This window comes from Tamandua tetradactyla, chromosome 26, assembly GCF_023851605.1.
Source record: "Tamandua tetradactyla isolate mTamTet1 chromosome 26, mTamTet1.pri, whole genome shotgun sequence".
In the NCBI taxonomy this organism is placed as follows: Eukaryota; Metazoa; Chordata; class Mammalia; order Pilosa; family Myrmecophagidae; genus Tamandua; species Tamandua tetradactyla.
In genome coordinates this window covers 34,674,687-34,693,746 of record NC_135352.1, presented here as the reverse complement: position 1 = coordinate 34,693,746, position 19,060 = coordinate 34,674,687, and the positions used below count along the sequence as shown (strand labels likewise).

General features: G+C 33.5%; 1 long non-coding RNA gene across 1 annotated transcript in view; it reads right to left on the bottom strand.

The window, feature by feature from the left end:
* Positions 1-1,465: 1,465 nt before the first annotated feature.
* LOC143669795 (uncharacterized) overlaps positions 1,466-19,060 on the bottom strand; it is a 76,306-nt gene continuing 58,711 nt past the window's right edge. The window contains exons 4-6 of the long non-coding RNA XR_013169065.1: positions 5,494-5,578; positions 2,414-2,475; positions 1,466-1,597 (exon numbers count right to left, since the gene is read on the bottom strand). This is a non-coding gene — a long non-coding RNA (uncharacterized LOC143669795). The remainder of the gene's footprint in view (positions 1,598-2,413; positions 2,476-5,493; positions 5,579-19,060) is intronic.

Sequence of the window (19,060 nt, the reverse complement as noted above, 5' to 3'; positions counted from 1 at the left end):
GTTTTATTCTATCAGGTATAAACAGAGGGTGAGATTTTCCGCTATTTAGTATGATGGAAATTTCTATGTTCTAATTATTAACCGAGATTGACTTTGAAGGACAAGTGCAGGACAAGGGGACAACTGCTAGTTTAATTAAAGGCTCTTTGTGAGTACGGATTATTGCAATTAGGTCTCTTTAGAAATGATGATCCAGAGTTAGTGACCACTTTAGGGAATTAAGAGGGGTAACGGAGAGGGAAGCAATTTATTCAAACCATGTACTTCAAATGTTCAAATAAATAAATATAAAGCAACTCAATAGTGAAGAAAATGCCTTTTAAGGGAGAAAGGAGAAATATGATTCTGTGTCTCATCTGCTGCTGCTGTTGCTGCTGCTTGGAGAAGCAGTGCTTCTAATTGAGCAGGTCCAGGGCTGCTGGCAGAGGGAAGAGTCCTGTTGGATGGGAGAGTTCACCTGCCAGCATCCATCAGCACATTCTGAGATGGCATTTTACACTTACCTCTGACACCTTCCCTGCATTCCAACTAGTGCCCCTAACCTCTCCTATTTCCTTCCCTAAAGCAGCAGTGATCTCTAACACACTCCAGTGAAGGAGAAGATAAGCCATACCACACTGCCTCCCTCACATGCGGGAAATAATGGGCTTCAGCAATATGCCAAGATGCATGAAGTGCTCTCCTGTTATTTCCATAAGCTTTGAGAATCCTGGCGACAAAGTGGGTAGGAGGTTCCTGGCCTGTGATAGAGGGTGGGTGACATGTCAGTATTTAATGGATGGGGTAAGGCAGTTCTTCTCAAACTTTAAAGTGCATATAAAGCTACCTGAAGACCTTGGTAAAATGTAGTTTGCCTCTGTGAGTTGGAGGACCTGAGATCTTGCCTTTCTAAGAATTCCTGGGCAGTTCTGATGCTGCGTGGCACTTGAATGAAGACGGCTACATCATATTTTGTCCACACTACCTGTTGAGGGTGTTTAGCAGGTTACTCTACTTACACAATAAAATTACTCTTTTCATTATATGACTTAAAATTACAATCAGCACGTTTGTCTTATTTTAAACCCAATTCTTTAGGGAATTATAAAGAAAAAAACAAAACACAAAACTACAAAATCCTTTGGCATTCCAAGGCAGTCCTGAAGCATTAACCAGCTGTATTAAACTCAATGCCCCACTTTAAATGAAAATACTTTCTAATACCCGATTACCTCTCATGAAATAAAATTCATAAATAATATCATGTACCTACACAGTTTCAAAAACATCAGCATAATACATAATTGGGGTACAAAAGAGATACAACAAAAAATTAATATATAATAAAAGGATGAGAATTTTAATGTGTATATTCATACATACAACTACACTATTAGCCATAAGGAAATAGTCAAATGCTTGAATTTATATAAAGAATTACTATTGTTATGACAGCTACAATCCATACTAATACAGGTATGTTTAATGGAAAGCTCAAAAATCACAGGCAACACTGCTGTTTTTCATCCAGAGTGATACAATCTTTACCGATGTCTGAACAAAGGACAAAATCTTTCTTCAATTCACCAGGTATTTGCATTCTTGAAAAATTGAGAGGCTGTAACAACCATGCCAAAACCAGTTAGTATTTGAGTACAAAACAGAGTTAATTTCTTGACTTTGATATTTATAGACAGGTTTTCACTTATGTTAATGACCCTTAGGACGTGCCAGTCAGCCTGCAGTGTGAGGCTCAGCAACCCCGAGAATGGTCAGAACGCGTATTTTAACATGGGCTTCAGGTGATGTGTAAAGACAGTAATGTTTGAGAAGCACCGCCTAAAGGTACAGAGGGCTTTCAAAAGTGGTGACAAAAAGACAGAAGAGAATCTGTATTTGAACGAGAATGTCACAGTATGGCAGGGACTCTGTCCTCCTGGCTACTCACTGGGGGAAAGCCCCATCCCTGCTCTGTCATACTAACGACACCATCCTCAAGAGCGTTGTCTTCCGTTTGGAGGTCTATTTTAAGTCTGCATGCACAGAGAAATCTCACCATTCTTTACTTCTAATAATGAGTGACCCATGCCTTTATTTTTCCATGTTCTGTGGGCTGCCATAGCACTGTTTCTCTCCTGATGCTATTTGCAGCAGAGTGTTGGTCATAAAAGACAAATGAGATAAAACTCAAATCTCAAACATATTTGGAGGAATCGAAGTGAACGTATTATTAAAGTAAAAATTATAAAAATAAACGAAATACAAAGAACATGTCCATGTTTCTCCCTGTACTATGTCAGGTAATTAAAAGATAATTACATGAAGTTGGAAATGCCAGAAATTTCTAATGAACTTACCCAAGAGCTTATTGTACTAATTCAATACCTACAAAATCTCTAGCTTATTCTTTAATCAAGTGATTAATGATACTCACATTTGGTGGTTGAATATGTTGCCTATAAAGACCAGGCTGGAACTGGAAATGATGGAGTTAGGCTAGATTCGCAAAAAAACGAAGTACTTAAGTATCAGGGAAGAATCTATGAAACTGCAATGTTACGAAGACAGCGCTCCTCTGCTCCTTTGAATTTTGTCATGCTAGATTGTGGGCCAATAAGCCCCAATTAATCTGAAGTTTTATTTGAAGCCAAAAAACTATGTTTATTTATTAACTAAACATCTGATTGTTCTGATATTAGCAACCAATTATTTTCTTTTTTTAAACTTTAACAAACTAATACTCCAGCCAAACAATGCAAGCAGGATGCATTTTGAAATATGTGTTTTCATTAGTATTTCATTTCGTACCATTATCAGTTTGGCAATTTGATCTGCCAAACATTTCATAATACCCTCTGTGTTTTTAGTTTGAGACATTTTTTTGGGAAAAAAAACACTATCAATTTGATGCTTATATATCTATGATATTAAGATATGATATTTAACAACTAACTTAAGGGTAGGCTTGCACTACTAAACATGTACTTCATATAATTCTGTATGTGAGAAATGTATAATCATTCCAATGTTCCTTCTAAATAAACCATGCTCTACTATTCAGCCAAAGTTAATCAACAGGTGCTGGAAACTTACTTCACCATCCCAGTATATTTTCTAAGAAAAAAAATTCATAGAAACATTATAAAGTTTTTGCTGTGCCTCCCAGTATGAAAAATATGCAAGAAATTTATGTTTGCCTTTTTTCTTCACTATATGAAGATGCATTGAAATAAATTATCAGCCTGACATGCTCGGTAATTCAGAAATAAGATTATACATTAGTTGATTGTAAAAGAAAATTGGATTCCAATAAGAAGTCAATAGGACTTACTGAAAGCAAAAATCAAGAGGAATGGAAAGATATAAGCTCATACATTCTCCCAAATCAGTGTTTTTCATCGGTTCCACCCACTGCACTGATGACTTAAAAGTTACTCAATGTTCTTATGTTAATGACCACATTTCAAAATTGTAGAGACTTGAAGCATATTTTGACTCATACTATTTACTCAATAAACAATCCTTTAGCAAATAAGCATTTTAGCTTTGCTAAAATGTGTTATATTCAAATAATCCCTAGACTAACATATTGCAATTTTTATTTTCCTAAGATATTTTGCAACACATTTCTTTTTTTAACATCTAGGAATTAGAAAGAGGCAAAATGTATTTACTGATTCAATCCATTATATAGATAATACACAATTTTTAATAAAAATAAATGATACAAACAAAGATAACAGATTTGTAAGTACGCATTCTAACAAAGTTTTTAATTCTTATGATTATAAATGAAATTATTTCTATATGGAGATCAAAGAAAGTACAGAGATACTTGGCAATATAAAGAACATGCAAAATAGTTTTGGTAGTGATACTTTAATAAAACTTCCCATTGAGGGTCAGTTTTATAAAGAAACAAAAAATAGTATAAGGTAATATAAATGCATTTATATTAAAAATATTTATGATGCATTCTAAATCACCCAACTTTCAGTCACCAGGTTTTAACAAAATACTTTTTGCAGTCAGTATTTATTCTCGCATTTTTATTAATTCAACAAATATTTATGTGTTTATTAAGGCACTCTTTTAGAGTTACAAAATAAAAAATAATAAATATAGGGCATCCATGTAGTGCAGTATGGAGTTTTCCCTTGATTCAAGCATATAATTCTTGAAATAAATCCTTGAAAATATGGGGGAATAGAAGAGTAGTATCTTCTTTTTCTTTGAAATTCAGGTTTGATACAAAAGTAGAGAGAAAGTACATCTGAGGGCAAGAAGTACACCTCATGTGAAAATGAAGTTTCTCCAAGCACCGGAATCCTGGGTTGAGGAACTGGGGCTCATCCCATACTTTGAAACTAACTCAGAGAATTGGGGGTGGGAGGTGGGCAGGATGAAAGTGGCCATGGGCATCTTTTGAAAACTGTCACAGCTGATTCTAATATGCCTAGTGCTTATGGGACAGACACTTAACTCTACCTGGAAACACATTTTGAATGTCATTAGTTCAGTAATGTTCCTAATGTCTGTAAATTAGGATCCAAGAGTGGATATGTCCTTCACTGTGTCTATGTTTTCTAGGAAGAAGCAAAGATCGGGGTATATGAGATATTAATTTTGCAGAATCAGTGCTCTGAGGAGCTGACACCATTAGAGGTACTGATTTAACACTTAACTTAGGGCCTGGGACATAGCAGGTATCTTATGATGTTCGTTAAATGAGTGAATGAATGAGTGAGTGACTGAAAGAATGAGTGAATCATAATTTCTGTTTAAGTGTCAAGTAAACATTAATATTCAGATATGATTTTTTTCTTTATAATAACTGATAGACTTTGGTTTATTTAAAACAAAACGGTTTCATTGAAATACCTTTTGCACACCACAATATACTTCACATTCAACATAGGTTTTCAGTTGTGTTATCCATTAAAGCGAAACTTGTTTGTTGATGTTAGAAAGACAACAGGGTAAATGGCGATTAGAAACATCACACTTCCGAAAATCACTAAAGTATAAAGTTAATTCTGCTGAAACACAATAATGTCATTTCTGTTATAGCAATGTTGGAAACACCAACCTTGATAAGCTCTTGCTTAAAAGACAGACAGATTATATTAAAGTGCTGCTAATTACATTCAGAATGCTGTGCTACCATAGCCACCGCCCATTACCAAAGTATTTCCATCATTACAAATAGTAACAATTCCCTATATCCATCCTATCCACTGGCAACCTGTATTCTAGATTCTGAACCTATGAGTTTGCTTATTTTAATTACTTCATATCAATGAGATAATACAATATTTGTCCTTTTGTGTCTGGTTTATTATACCCAACAGGGATCCAAATGTGGTTAGAAGGGGAAATTTTAGGTTGCATATATATTTCTAGAATAAAATTTTTAAAACATCCATAGGACTGTACAGCACAGTGAAAACCATGGACAATTAGTAGTACAATTACAAAAATATCAGTTACATTAGTTGTAACAAATGTACTTACTATGCAAAAGTGAAATTTTAATCCTAGGGTGGTATATGGGAATCCTGTATATTGTGCACGGCTGTTATGTAAATCCACATCTTCTCTAAAAAAGCAAGACAGAAAATGATAAATAGTATAGCTTTTCATGAAAATCACTCAAGATTTTACAAAACTGTTTGAAATAATTAAAAATTAAATAATAATGATTTTTACCTAATAAGAAAAATCTCATGAGCAACATTTGCAAGAGAAGTTTCATGTATGAAGGGGAGCAGCACTTGGAGGTTTACTCATCATAAACTCATAGGATTTCTGAACTGTAAGTTCCCTGAGATATAAAATATTATAGCATTCGTATTAGGTAAGTGATTAAATTGAAGTCCAAAATCTAGCAGCAATATATTTTTGTTTGTTTTTAACAAATACAGTACTAAAAACTGTATTTACCTTCTTTGAATTATGCACTATTTCCACTGCATTTTTGTTTTGTGGTGCTACTCATGTATTAAGCTCAAAACACCTAAGATATTTCCCTAACCTTTTCACATTTGAGAGATTCTTGTTTTTCTCATTATTATCGTTAGAAATAATCATGCAATGTAAAAAGTATATATTCCTGCCTCCACAGTACCTGGATAATGTTAAGATGTTAAATTCTATAAACTTGCATCCCCACATCCTTAATGAACATTTGTGAAGCCTCGTGAACTTGATGAGATTAATGTCCAGGAGAAGGTGGTTGGATTTAGATTGAGACAGACTCAGAATCAAATCTGGTTGGATGAGAAATTTTAAACTACTTTTTTCTGTCTCAGCTTCTATTTACACTTTTGTTATTTTTAGATATCCTTCAAAACATTTCAAAATGAAAATCATCAAAAGCTGTTTAATTACAATTGGCAATTTCTGATTCTATCAGTTTATTCAGGTCAAAAACAAAGGTTATACAAGTTTTTTCAAGAAATACGTGCCTGAAATATAGTTCATAAAGCATTTCTTGCCACATGGGTCCTGTTTAAAGAGAAAAGATCCAATAGGAAGTGGCAGTCGTACTTTATACTGAGAGAGGCAGTGTATCATTAGGAAGACAAAGTATGGGCCATAGAGAAAATATTATAGCTACTGGAACTGAGAAGAGGACACTCCAAATTTAAACTAGAACATATTACAATGTATGAATATTAGATGCATAAATATTTTACATAATTAAGACACTGATTAAATTTATTTTATATTTCTTTATATTTAAACGAGGGGAAAATTTTAGAATAAACCCTTGCCATGTAGCTGAATGAGAGAGAAAGAAATCGGGGCCCCTTCAAAGGGACAATTATTGTGTCCTGTCCGTAAGAGTGCTTGCTAGCAGCAGAACTCGAGCATGTTGAGGCATCTGCCAGGAGGCTGCTTGTAAAGTCATTTCTAGATTTTTTCTCACATTTTAATACCCCTTAAACTTCATTGGACAAAGCAGCAACTTAAGATCACAACTATTTCTCTGGTAATCTATGACAGCACCTCTAGAGTGCTAGTGAAAATTTGCATTCAGAAAACTCCTTGAAATAGCCCAAACTTGGGATATATTTAAAATTCTTTTAGCCGATCAGTTTGTATAGCAAGTGATTGATCGATGTTCAAAAGTAAGCATGAAACCCACCATTTTTAACATTTTTACCTTTGGAATGGATTAAATCATAGAAATTTACATTCTATAAAGTCAGTAAAACAGGACACAAACAAGCTCATATATTGGTCCTGTTTTGCAGTCAGGATAAATAAATACATATGTACAATCATAAATCAAATCCAACTACAAATACTTTTTCTGCATATGCATGTAGTGGCATTTTTGTGTGTGTTTGTGTGTATGTGCATATGTGTATGTGTTGTGTGTTGGTTGGCTTATTGGGATAAAATTATACTATTTCCACAAAAAACATTTTTATTGATGAATATAGTTCTGATCCCACTAATGACTATAGCATTTATTAAGGTTAAGAAGAAACCCCTATTATCTATGATAATTTCTCCTCATTTCTTTTTCCTTTTTCCTGTCTAGATGTTGAGCTAGTTGAAAAACTCTCATTGTATATAGTCATTTTTGATTTGGGGACCAGACCCCACACGAAGATGTCTTGGATTTGAAGGGAAGGTAAAAGGGATCATATATTTGATTGTTTTAAAATAACCCTAGAACCCTCAAAAATATGGACTTTATATCAGTCTTCCAAGGTATAGTGTATCTATGCCTTAACATAGTATAAGATTCAGTTCAGAAAAATAACGGAATACAGGTTTATTGAAAGAATTTTCAGAGGTCAGGAAATAGTAATGATACATATATATACATTACTATATATATATATATACACACACACACACACACACACACACACACACATATGTTGCAATTGCTATTGGCCAGCCATGTCTCATACATTAAATTATTTAATTCTTTATAATAACACACTGAGCTAGATGCTAGGAAACTTTGGTACTTATCAGGCAAACCGACTTGTTCTAAGTAATGTAGCCAGTAGAGACGGTCCTTGGTACAGCTAAGACTCAGCTCCAGGTGACCTGCTCCAGAACCATGTTCTTAAGCAATACACAAGCCTATCAGGCACTGTGGAGTGCTGAACCATGAATTTATATGGGCATTGCAGGGAATAGACTCATGAGAGCATGTTCCCCACAGAAGACTGAAATCAATCCCAAGAACTGACAGTGACAAGCTCAAACTCTCAGGAAATGAAATTGCCATCTCTGGATCTAGCTCAGACTAAAATCTGATTACTTTGTCAGGCAGACTTGTTCTATGGGTTGAAGACCTGAGAAACATGAATCAGTTGTAAATTTCGCTGGGAATGAGGAGTGAGGTTGTTAACTTTGGGATGAAGAGTGAAGGTGATGAGGTGAAGCGAAACCAGTGAGGCAAACTTGACTGTGGGTATGTTGCATGAGACAGTGTTGATTCAGATCGTCTTTAATTTGATAGCCAACTTTCTCATAGGCATATGATATCTCTTTTCTTTCCTTAACTCTAACTTTTAAACTTTGATTTGCAATACACTAGCTCTGAAAACTAAAACAAATATCTGGCACTTAGAAATTCACTGGTGATTTTTTTCAATGGTAACTATTTCAGGTACTCTTTGAACCATGAAATTAATTTGTGAACATTTATTTTCCTTAGCTAATTTTACTCACATCACTGCAAAAAAAGAGCCATTTATTAGCAAACATATTTTACTATCATGAATAAATCTAGGGCCATTTGGAAGTGTTGAAAATTTCCTAAAGGCGGCTAGTCAAGTTCTAGCTGGAGGTTTTGTAGAGTCCATGCTGCACTTTGGTTGGCTTCTACTATCCTTGTCCATGTTTCAAGCCTATTCCTAAAATATAACAGAAATTATTGTTCGAGGTGTTCTATTCCTTAATGTTTCAATCTGCAAGCCCAAGAAAAATAGAGATGGCACTCTTTTTATAGAGATTTCCCAAATTCATCAGTGTTCTTGAACTACCAAGAGGCAACATTATTTGCAAACGTAAGGCTGAAAATTTAAAAGCTGTGTAACTGCACCATGCTCCCAGTAAGGCCTTGTTGGGATTTTTAATTTTTTCCTGTAAAAATGTCTCTTCATTTAAGGAATGCAAATAAGGAACTTTGAAACGGAATGCTTTGGATGCTCTTTCCTTTCAGAAGGTTTGTGATTGCGGTTTCTGTGAAGTCACTTTAACAATGCACTTTTTCTTTTTTTTTGCATGGGCAGGCACCGGGAATCGAACCCGGTCTCTGGCATGGCTGGCGAGAATTCTGCCACTGAGCCACCGTCGAACTGCCCAACAACACATTTTATGTCAATAAAAACTATACTATTTCAGACTAGGTCTTCAAAAAGCATAAGACATTTATAGAGAAACTTTTAAAAATTCATTGGAAGACTTTAGCACATAAACTTTATATCTGTATGAAGAATGAGACAACATAATTTAAAGATACTAATTCTCCCCCAATGTATCTATACTTTACACATGATTTTGGTAAAGTCCCCAATAATTCATCACTTGGGAATGGATATTCTTATTAAAATGCCTATCTATAATTATATATCTATTTATATACCTTTATCTATATATTCATCTATCTATATAAAAGCAAAGGAGAAAGAAGAGTCATTAGCCCTTGACCAGATCAAGTATATGTACTAGAAGAACCTGGGGTAGGTGAATGGATACCTGCCCTTCAAATATGACATAATGGTATTCATGCAAGGATTAAAAAGTAGGCTAATGGGATTAAAAAGATCTTAGAAACAGGCTCATGTATATGTGGAACCTACTATATGACAAATCTGTCTTTGGAGATCTAAGGAGAAAGAGTGGACTTTTCAATAAAGGGTGATGAAATAGTAACTAATCCACATTTTAAAAAGTGAAAGTAAATTCATATTAGACACTGGTGGCAGATTATATTTTCCAAAAATGGTCATAGCAATATTTCTGACCTTGCATGTACATTCAGAACCCTGCCTTCTTTCAGAAGAAGATATGGTCTTAATGGTTCCCTAACAATAAGGACACTCTCATATAAACACAATGCAATTATCAAAATCAGTTCATTAATATTGATAAAATAATTCTATCCATTTTGTTGCCTGCATTTGATTTTTATAACTTAACCTATTAATTTGCTTCTCAGCTTTTTTTCTTTTTCTGTTGCCCAGAATGCAATCCAGGATTGCATGTCACATTAATTGTCATGCTTCCCCAGTGTGTCTTCATCTGAAACAATTCTTCAGTTTTCATTCATCTTTTATAATAGTTGTATTTTTCGTGATACAAGACTGTTACTTTGTAAATGCCCCTAAATTTGTGTCTATTTGATGTTTTCTCAGGATCAGATTCAGGTTATACAGTTTTAGGAGGAATGCGACAAAAATGACATCCTGACCTGCCCAGTATATTATATGAATGGGATGTACCAAAGTTTTTTTTTTTTTTTTTTTTAACATGGGCAGGCACCGGAAATAGAACCCGGGTCCTCTGGCATGGCAGACAAGCGTTCTTGCCTGCTTAGCCACCGTGGCCCACCTTGTACCGAAGTTTGATGCATCTCATTACTGGCAGCTTTAAGGGGGTTATGGTTGGACCTGCCTGTTACTAATATTCTCTTTGCAATTAATAAGTATTCTGTGGGGAGCATTGAGATAATATAAATTTTTTCTCATCTGACATTCATTCATTAGTTTTCCCAGACATTAATGACTTGCCTGCATCAATTATTATGACGATTGTCAAATGCTAGTTTTCTAATACTATTATTCCTTCTACATTTGTTAGTTGAAGTTCTATTACATGGAAGAAATGATTCTCTCTCCATTTATTCATATTTTATTCGATTATTTATTTACATTAGTTAGACTCATTGTTTACTTTTTTTAAATGCCTGACATCTCATTTATCTCACTGGTAGCATGTTGAGTGGTGTTCTATATAATTTCAACAAATCTCCATCATTCTTTTCACACTTTTTGGGCACCATTTTTCAATCCCAACCTTAGAAACAGCCATTTTTCCAAAGAGTCCAGATTCTAATTAGTGGAGAGTGATATTTAGAAATGAATTTCTGGGCCCTAGGTGTTTTTAACCATTTTAAAATTCAAGGTTACAGAGGTCACTGGTATATTCTGATTGTCATTCATGTAATAATTCAATTTATTCCTTTTCTTTCTTCTTACAGGATTTTTTTCCTTTTCTGTTCCACACATTTCAGTGAGTTGTATTCTATTTCTTTTAAATGGAAGGTTCTGTACCTCTGGTGGGGCAATGCTAAGGTAGCTTTCTTAACTTCCCTGATTGAGGTCAACATCTCCTTTCATAACTATGAATTTTACAAGAATGGCTGCTTTGTGTCGCCATTCTGAGGTCTCTCTCCTCTGGGTGACTCCCATTACTATCGAAAGCTTCCTTCACCTTTACTCCATGTTTCCACTCTGCAAAATTCACATAGAGAGATAGCACTCATTCCTTCTGTGTCCCCCAACGTTTGTGTTCTCCTTCTGGATGAGTGCTTTTTTTTTCATTTGGCATTTTCGAAATCCTTGAGAGGTTAGAGTACTCCAGAGCTTGATTATCTTTCAGTGAAGCCCTTGAGGATGCCTGGTTTTATGTTTGTTTATTGCACCCACAAACTGATGATTGTGGAGACTTTTCCCCAGGTTCATCTATTTTTCTCATATCTCTTGCTGTGGATTCTATGCAGAATGGGATTTTTTTCCTTTTAAAGAAAATATCTATTGGTAATCTTGGCCATCCATGCTCATTGAACTTTCACATTTTCCTTTTCTTCCCTGTGAAACTCTAAATATGAAGGATACAGGGAACCTTCCATTTAAGACCACACGTGTAACATGTGCTACACTCTACCTGTGGGTTTTGGCTCTGCCCACTGACTTTCTTGGGTTTCTATGAATTTCTTCTCATCTAGGCTTGTGAAAGATGAAGTCTGTAATGTGTTTCTTTTGCTCTCATAGCTGTGCTGTTTGTTTTCCTGAGGAGCTCTGGGAAGAGCCAAAACGTTTGCTGCCATCTTGACATTCTCCCATGACAATGTGTGACCTAAGTATTGAAATTGTACTTACTCTGTACATTGTAGCTTACATAATGTATAATACTGCATAGCATTATTGTATTTCTAAGCTTCTTTTTAAAAATCAGTGAAACAAAATCATTGCTATGCTTTTAAAAGATTTTAAATTGTACTAAGTGATTAACCCTAAAAGCAAGATAAAATTATTTTCCCATTGCACATCATATTTCTAATAAGACAAACCATGTCAAATATACCTAGAATAAGATTGTTCCTGCACAGAACTATAATAGCTGGCAGTGAGACTCTTTAAACATCTGGGCAGCCCAATGTGATACATCAGTGTACTCAGTATAGCACCAACAAATAAAATAAAATGGATCTCTCTTCTTTCTCAATCATTTGCTTTCTTTATACAATATAGCATGTCAAGGCGTGTGTAAAAACTGTTGACGTTTCTTATTTATAAACGTATCATGCTTGTAAGTGGGAAGGTGAGGCAATTCCTTCCATTATGTTTTCACTATTGATATGAAAGTAATCTGACCAGTTTATCAACTGGAGCTTATTTTCAATCTGATAGAAAAGATTTAGTTTAAGGCAATATTTTCTCTATATGTCATTTCCAGTGAAGTTCAATTCTAAACTTAAGAGTAAATCAACTGTAAAATTATTATAATTAATATATTAACAAAATATAGATAGTCAAATTTATTTAATTGCATCAAAGTAAGTTTTGACAGCAAGATAGAAGATGTCAGTTTTATATTTGTATATCATTTAGTTTTTTAAAAGAGCAGAGCTATAAGTTTTTAGAGGTGCTAGCCATGTGCATGGTGTCAGATACCAATTTCATTGAAGCTGAATGATTGCCATAAAGTAGTGAAGATTTATAAAATCCCAACAACTATTTCAGCACATATTTCATTTCTTGAAAACCTCTCCTATTATATTTCCCATTATTGCATTCCATTAAATGCTACTTGGAAAATGCTTAGAGTGAATTTATTGGTAAATATTATCTGCATTATGCAATTAAAGACAATTTCTTTTATGCAAATTAGGATTAAAAAGACCCAGAAAAATAAATAATAGAAAAAATACTAGATTTTTCTCACTAGTTTGTATGTGGGTAGTTCACCATCTGCAAAATGTCTTAAAAGAAACATGAATATGGAATATGCATAAGATGTGAATGTGCCCTATTTACAAAACAAATCAGCAGATTGCATTTGGCTTGTTCTGGGAAACCCAAATAAATATGTTCCTTGAAATTTCATTTAGGAAATGAAATAAAATGAAATAGGAATTTATTTGCAATTCTATGTTAATGAACCCAAACAGAACAGTATTAAAAACATATAAGTCAAACTTAAACATAAATATCAAAACTGGAAACCTTAGGAATGAGTTCTCAAAGTGAATTTATTTGTATGTTTTATAAATATTTTTTCCTTCCAAATTAAATTGGCACCATTGGAAAAAATTCAAATTAAAAAGTTTTTGTGTATATGAATTTTACAGGAAAATCCGTGTGAGAGAAATGTTTGGATGTTTTCATTTTCCAAAGCTTACATGTTTTCACTAGCACAATTGGACCGGAAAATTAAGTGCTTACTCTGCAAAAATTTGAATAAGTCTTGTAAATGGTAACTGTTTTGTTAAGGATGAAAATCACAAACCAATCAATTAAATTTTCATTGTATTGTTCACCCTCACTCCATTTTGCTTTCTACTTAATATTTTCACCTTTTAATTATTTACTAATGTCTATAGTTTAATCTATAATTCATCTGGATAATACATATACAGTATAAAGTTAAAATCAATCTTCGTATCTTCTGAATAGCTTGCCAGTTGTACCAAGTACCAATTATTAAATATGATTCTAAACTGTTGAAAGAAAATTGGTATTTGTTGACTATTAACTTTGAGTGTTCGGATTTTCTAGATTTTCATTTAAAAACCAGTGACTAGTGTATGTACTTTTGTATGTATATAATGAAGTGATAGAGAGATGCATGTGCGTTTGCATGTGTACATCCCCATCTACACACACATTTCATTTTTCTGAAGTTGGAGTCAAAGGCTATGTTCTAAACCAGGTGTGTTTAGACAAATTTAATTTATAGAAAGCGCTTAATTCTGCCTTTCACATATTGAAAACGCAATGCTTTTAGCTATTATTATCTTCAAATTTTGATTATTAACAGAATTTGAGGTTTTGAAAGACAGTTCAGTAGTAGATAGAGAACAACACAATCTTCTGAGGAGCTTGTAAGTATTTGGGACTTGATGGCATTTTTATAGTCCTATTATTGATGTAAAATAAATTGCAATATTTAAAATATATCATTTTATAGATGTTAGTATATCTATATTTCCATGGTGCCGTCACTGCAATTGAGACAATGAATATATCCATTGCTATCAAACTTTTCCTTATGATCTTCTGATATTCCGCCCTTCTCACTACACCCCCACATTCAAGGTACCACTAGCTGATTGCTGTCACTGCAGATTTGTTTCCATTTTCTAGAACTGTCTGTATGTGCTGGTTTCTACCGGTATTATTTCACTCAGCATAATTATTTTGTCATTCATCCAGATTGTTAAATCTATCAATAACTCATCCTTTTTACTATTACTCAAGTGTGCTCCATTGCGTGGACATATCGGAAGTTGTTTATCTAGTCACTTAGTACAGAAAATACGTTTTGTTCTGTTTTTCCGGATTTTGCCCTTTACAAATAAATCTACCATGAACAGTCATGTGGAAGTCTTTGTTAGAAACACGTCTTCATTTCTCTTGGGTAAATATCTAGTGATAGCATGGCTGTATCATAAGTTTTATTTTTTACCTTTTTTGAGAAACCCCCAGAGTGTTTTCCAAAGTGATTGCAATGTTTTATGTCAGTAGTTTATCCAGTTGCTCCACTCTTTACCAACACTGACTGTAGTATTTTTTTTATTTTTTATTTTAGGCAGTTAGGTGGGTGAATAATGTGGTTTTCATTCGCATTTCCTTAAAAATAATATCATCTTTGCATATGTTATTTGTCATCCATATATCTTTGTTGGTAAAAAGTCTGTGTCTTTAGCTCTTTGAATGAGTGAACCTTAGCCTCCTCACGATTGAGCTATCAGAGTTCTTTATGTGTTGCACATATTATTCCTTTCTTATGTATGTGTATATCTATGTTTATGAATTCTTTCACATTTTTATATGTCTTAAAATATCTGTCTTTCATTTTTGGATGACACTTTTTAAATTGAGGATAGAAGTATGCGCAACTTTTCTTCTTTTTTTTTGTATTTTAAAAATGTGGCTCTACTGTCTACTGGCTTGCCAATTTTTATCATGAGGATGCTACTGCCATTCCTATTTTCGTTCTTTCATTCTCTGATTGCTTTAAGATTATATACAATTCAATATGAGGTGCCTTGATGAACTTTGCTTAATGTTTCTTGAGCTTAAGATTTGTTGATGTTCTTAGGCATGTGGATTCATAGATTACATTACACTTTTAAAAATGTTAGTCATTATTTCTGGAAATACTATATTTCCCTTGTCCCTCCTTTAGGGATTCCAATTGCACTTATGTTAGGCTTCTTGAAGTTATCCCAGAATTAACTCCTGCTCTTTTCCTGTATTTTGCCTTTTTTCTCCCTGTTTTATTTTTTGCAAATTTTATTGCGGTAATTTTACATTTAGATTTTACATTTCCACCAGGAATGCATAAGTTTTCTCATTTCTCTACAACTTCTCAAACACTTGGCATTTTCTTAAAAAAAAATAGCAATCTTACTGTGTGTGAAGTAGTATGTCATTGCGGCTTTGATTTGCATCTATTTAATAGCTAAAGATTAAATACTTATTGGCCTTTGTATACATTCATTGGGGAAATGTCTATGCAAGGCTTTTGACTCTTTTGTAATTGGTTTGTTTACCTTTTTGTTGTTGAGTGGTAGGAGTTCTTTATATATTCTGGATAGTAAACTCTTATCAGATATATGGTTTCCAAATAGTTTCTCCCGTTCTGTAGGATGTATTTTCATTTTCTTTATAATGTGCTTTGAAGCACAAAAGTTTTTAATTTTAATGAAATTCAATTTATGTATTTTTTTATGTTGTTACCAATGCATCTGGTATCAAATATATCTATGAACCATTGCCAAGCCAGGGTCATGAGCATTTAACCTTACATATTCTTCTAAGAATTTTGCAGTTTTAGTTCTTTCATTTAGGCTTTGATCCATTTGGAGTTACCTTTTACATATAGCAGGAGGTAAGCTCCAGCTTTATACTTTTTCTCTTTAAATAGAGTTGTTTTACAACCACTTACTGTAGAAAGTATTATTTCTTCATTGAATAGACTTTGCAACCTTGCTAAAAATCAATGGGCCATACATTTATGGGTCTGTTTTCACATTGTTTAGTTTCTATTGCTATGTCTTCAAGTTAACTAGTCTTTCTGCAGTATCTAATCTATTTTTCATGTGGGGTCTTATATTTTTCATATTTAGATCAATGACTGTGTCTTTTTTGTATCCTTCTGTCTCTACTTAATACATGTGTGTGATATTTTCTCCACTCCTTATTCATATGGCTTGATATCATAATAACTGTTTAGATGTCATTGTCCAAAACACCATCTTTGTGTCTTCTTGCTGTTGATTTTTATTCACATTGTGTTTTGCTTTTCTTGTATGCCTCCTAGTTTAGGATTGTAAATTTTGCCTGTTAGGGTGCTTGTTTTTTTATTTCTGTGAATATCCTTGAGCATTGTTCTGAGACACAAATTGTTTAGAGATAATTTGATCCTTTAAGACCTTCTTTTAAGGTTTATTAGATGAAAATTGTATCTACTGGATAAATTTCCTTCTGTGTAGTTTACTTGATATCCCATGAATTGTGAAACTTCCCCCTCTGACAGGAAGGAACACTATTCCCAAGTGAGTGTGTGCATGCAGGGTTGTTCCCATTATGTTTTTCTGCTGGTTCTATCACCAACCTAGGTTGGTTTTTCATATGCATGTGTCAGTTACTGCTCAGCTGAACACTGAGTGTGCCATTATATGTGGGATTCATTCTCTTTCCTATTTCTGTGACCCTTGGCTACTTTGGTTTCCCTAAACTCCCAGCTTCTTCTCTTCAACTGATGGGTACCACTAGACTCCACGTGCCTCTTCTCCCTGCATTGTGGCTTGGAAACTCTTTGCCGGTAGGAAGGTGAGACACTAATTTGTTTATTTTTTTTTGTTTCTCAGGGATCACTGCTAAACCCCATCATAAATCTGGAAACTGTTGTTTCATACATTTTTTTTCATTGTTTCAGGCAAAGGGTGAATTTGATTCCAATTATTTCATCTTCCATAAGTAAAACATTATCCATGTAATTTTGCATCAGATTCTGCATGAATTGTAAATTATAGTTCTTCTGCCTACAACAGGAAAAATTCCATGAAGCCGACAGTATTTTTTTTTAATGTTTCATTAACTATTGTAAGTTAATAAATCCACATAAAACATTCCTGTCACTTGGTTTAAACTCCTTGAATATTTGTTGAGTTAAACTAGCTTAAAGGAAGTAATAGAAAACTCAACTAATGGGGGATAAAACCATATGGAAATGTGTTATTTAAACACAGGCCATGACATCACAAAATGATATTATTCAAGACTCTGATTTACAGTGTCTTTTTGCTTTGCTAACTTCAGGATATTGAACATTTTGCCATTAGACATTTCACCTCAATGACTGTAAGGTGATGACTTTGCATTTATACTTCAATTGCTCCTCTTTACCTCATCCAAAGAGAGCATGAAGTGGGAAGAAAAGGGATTGTAAGGGAGCTTTATTATTGGGCCTATACTTAATCAAGGAGGAACTGTCTTCCCAAGGACTCTCAACAAACCTTGCCCTACATCTCTCTTGACAGATATTGTTCACATGGGGCAGCTAGAAAATATTCAACATTTTTAACCTTGCAAGTGGAAGTTACTCAAGAGGATTGGGGTAAACATACTGTTGCACAGCCATCTATAATGTCTACCACAGTGTGCTTCGAATAAATTTTAATATCTGGTTTGTCAATCCCCTTCTAAACTATCCAAATACTTTTTTGTTCATTTTTGGCAATTCTTACACATTTATATATATATATATATATATATATTTAAACCATATATTGCAAAATATATTTTTAAATCATCTATTACAAAATTATTTGAGATTTTAGTTTGAATTTTATTAAATGGTATATTTCTAGTGTGTTTTTTATTCAAGTATATGCAATTTCTTTGTTTTTGTTCAAATTTTTCCATGCCCTTCGTTGAGATTCTATTATTAAATTTTTACTTTTTACTTATTTTAAGTATTTATTTTTCTTAATCCTTATTTTGAATTAGAAAATATTTTATTTTGAAGTAGAAGGCTTAAAAAATGTTTGGAAGAGCAAGTATATCTTGTCATTTTTTTCTGCTAATGACAAAACATTTTATCATTACACATTAATTCAAATTAATGTTACCGTAGCATTTAGGTTTTATTGTAGAATGTAATCATTTCAGTTAAAAAAAAGAGAATTTCATTTTTCTATTCTGTTGTGTATATGAGTTTTAAGTAATTGCATTGCTCATTTAATTTTTCAGAATTCTGAACAATAATATTAAAAATGAATATGATTGATAGTAGCAGAGTAACTTATCAAATTCTTACTTTAATTGATAAAATTACCATTAACTCATCTAAATTATTATTTCATTATGTTATATTTAATAAATTTATCATAGTTGAATATCTAATTGACCATCCACTGAGCTGCCTTTATGACAAATTTGTGGATCTACCCTATTTGAATTCCTCTTGTCCTTTTATCTTTGCATATATTGTTTATGGTCAGATGTTTGTGTGGTATTGCATGTCTGCCGTGCATTGGACACAACTCTTGGATGTTGGTGTAATTCCATACCATCATTAAATCAGTCTGTGA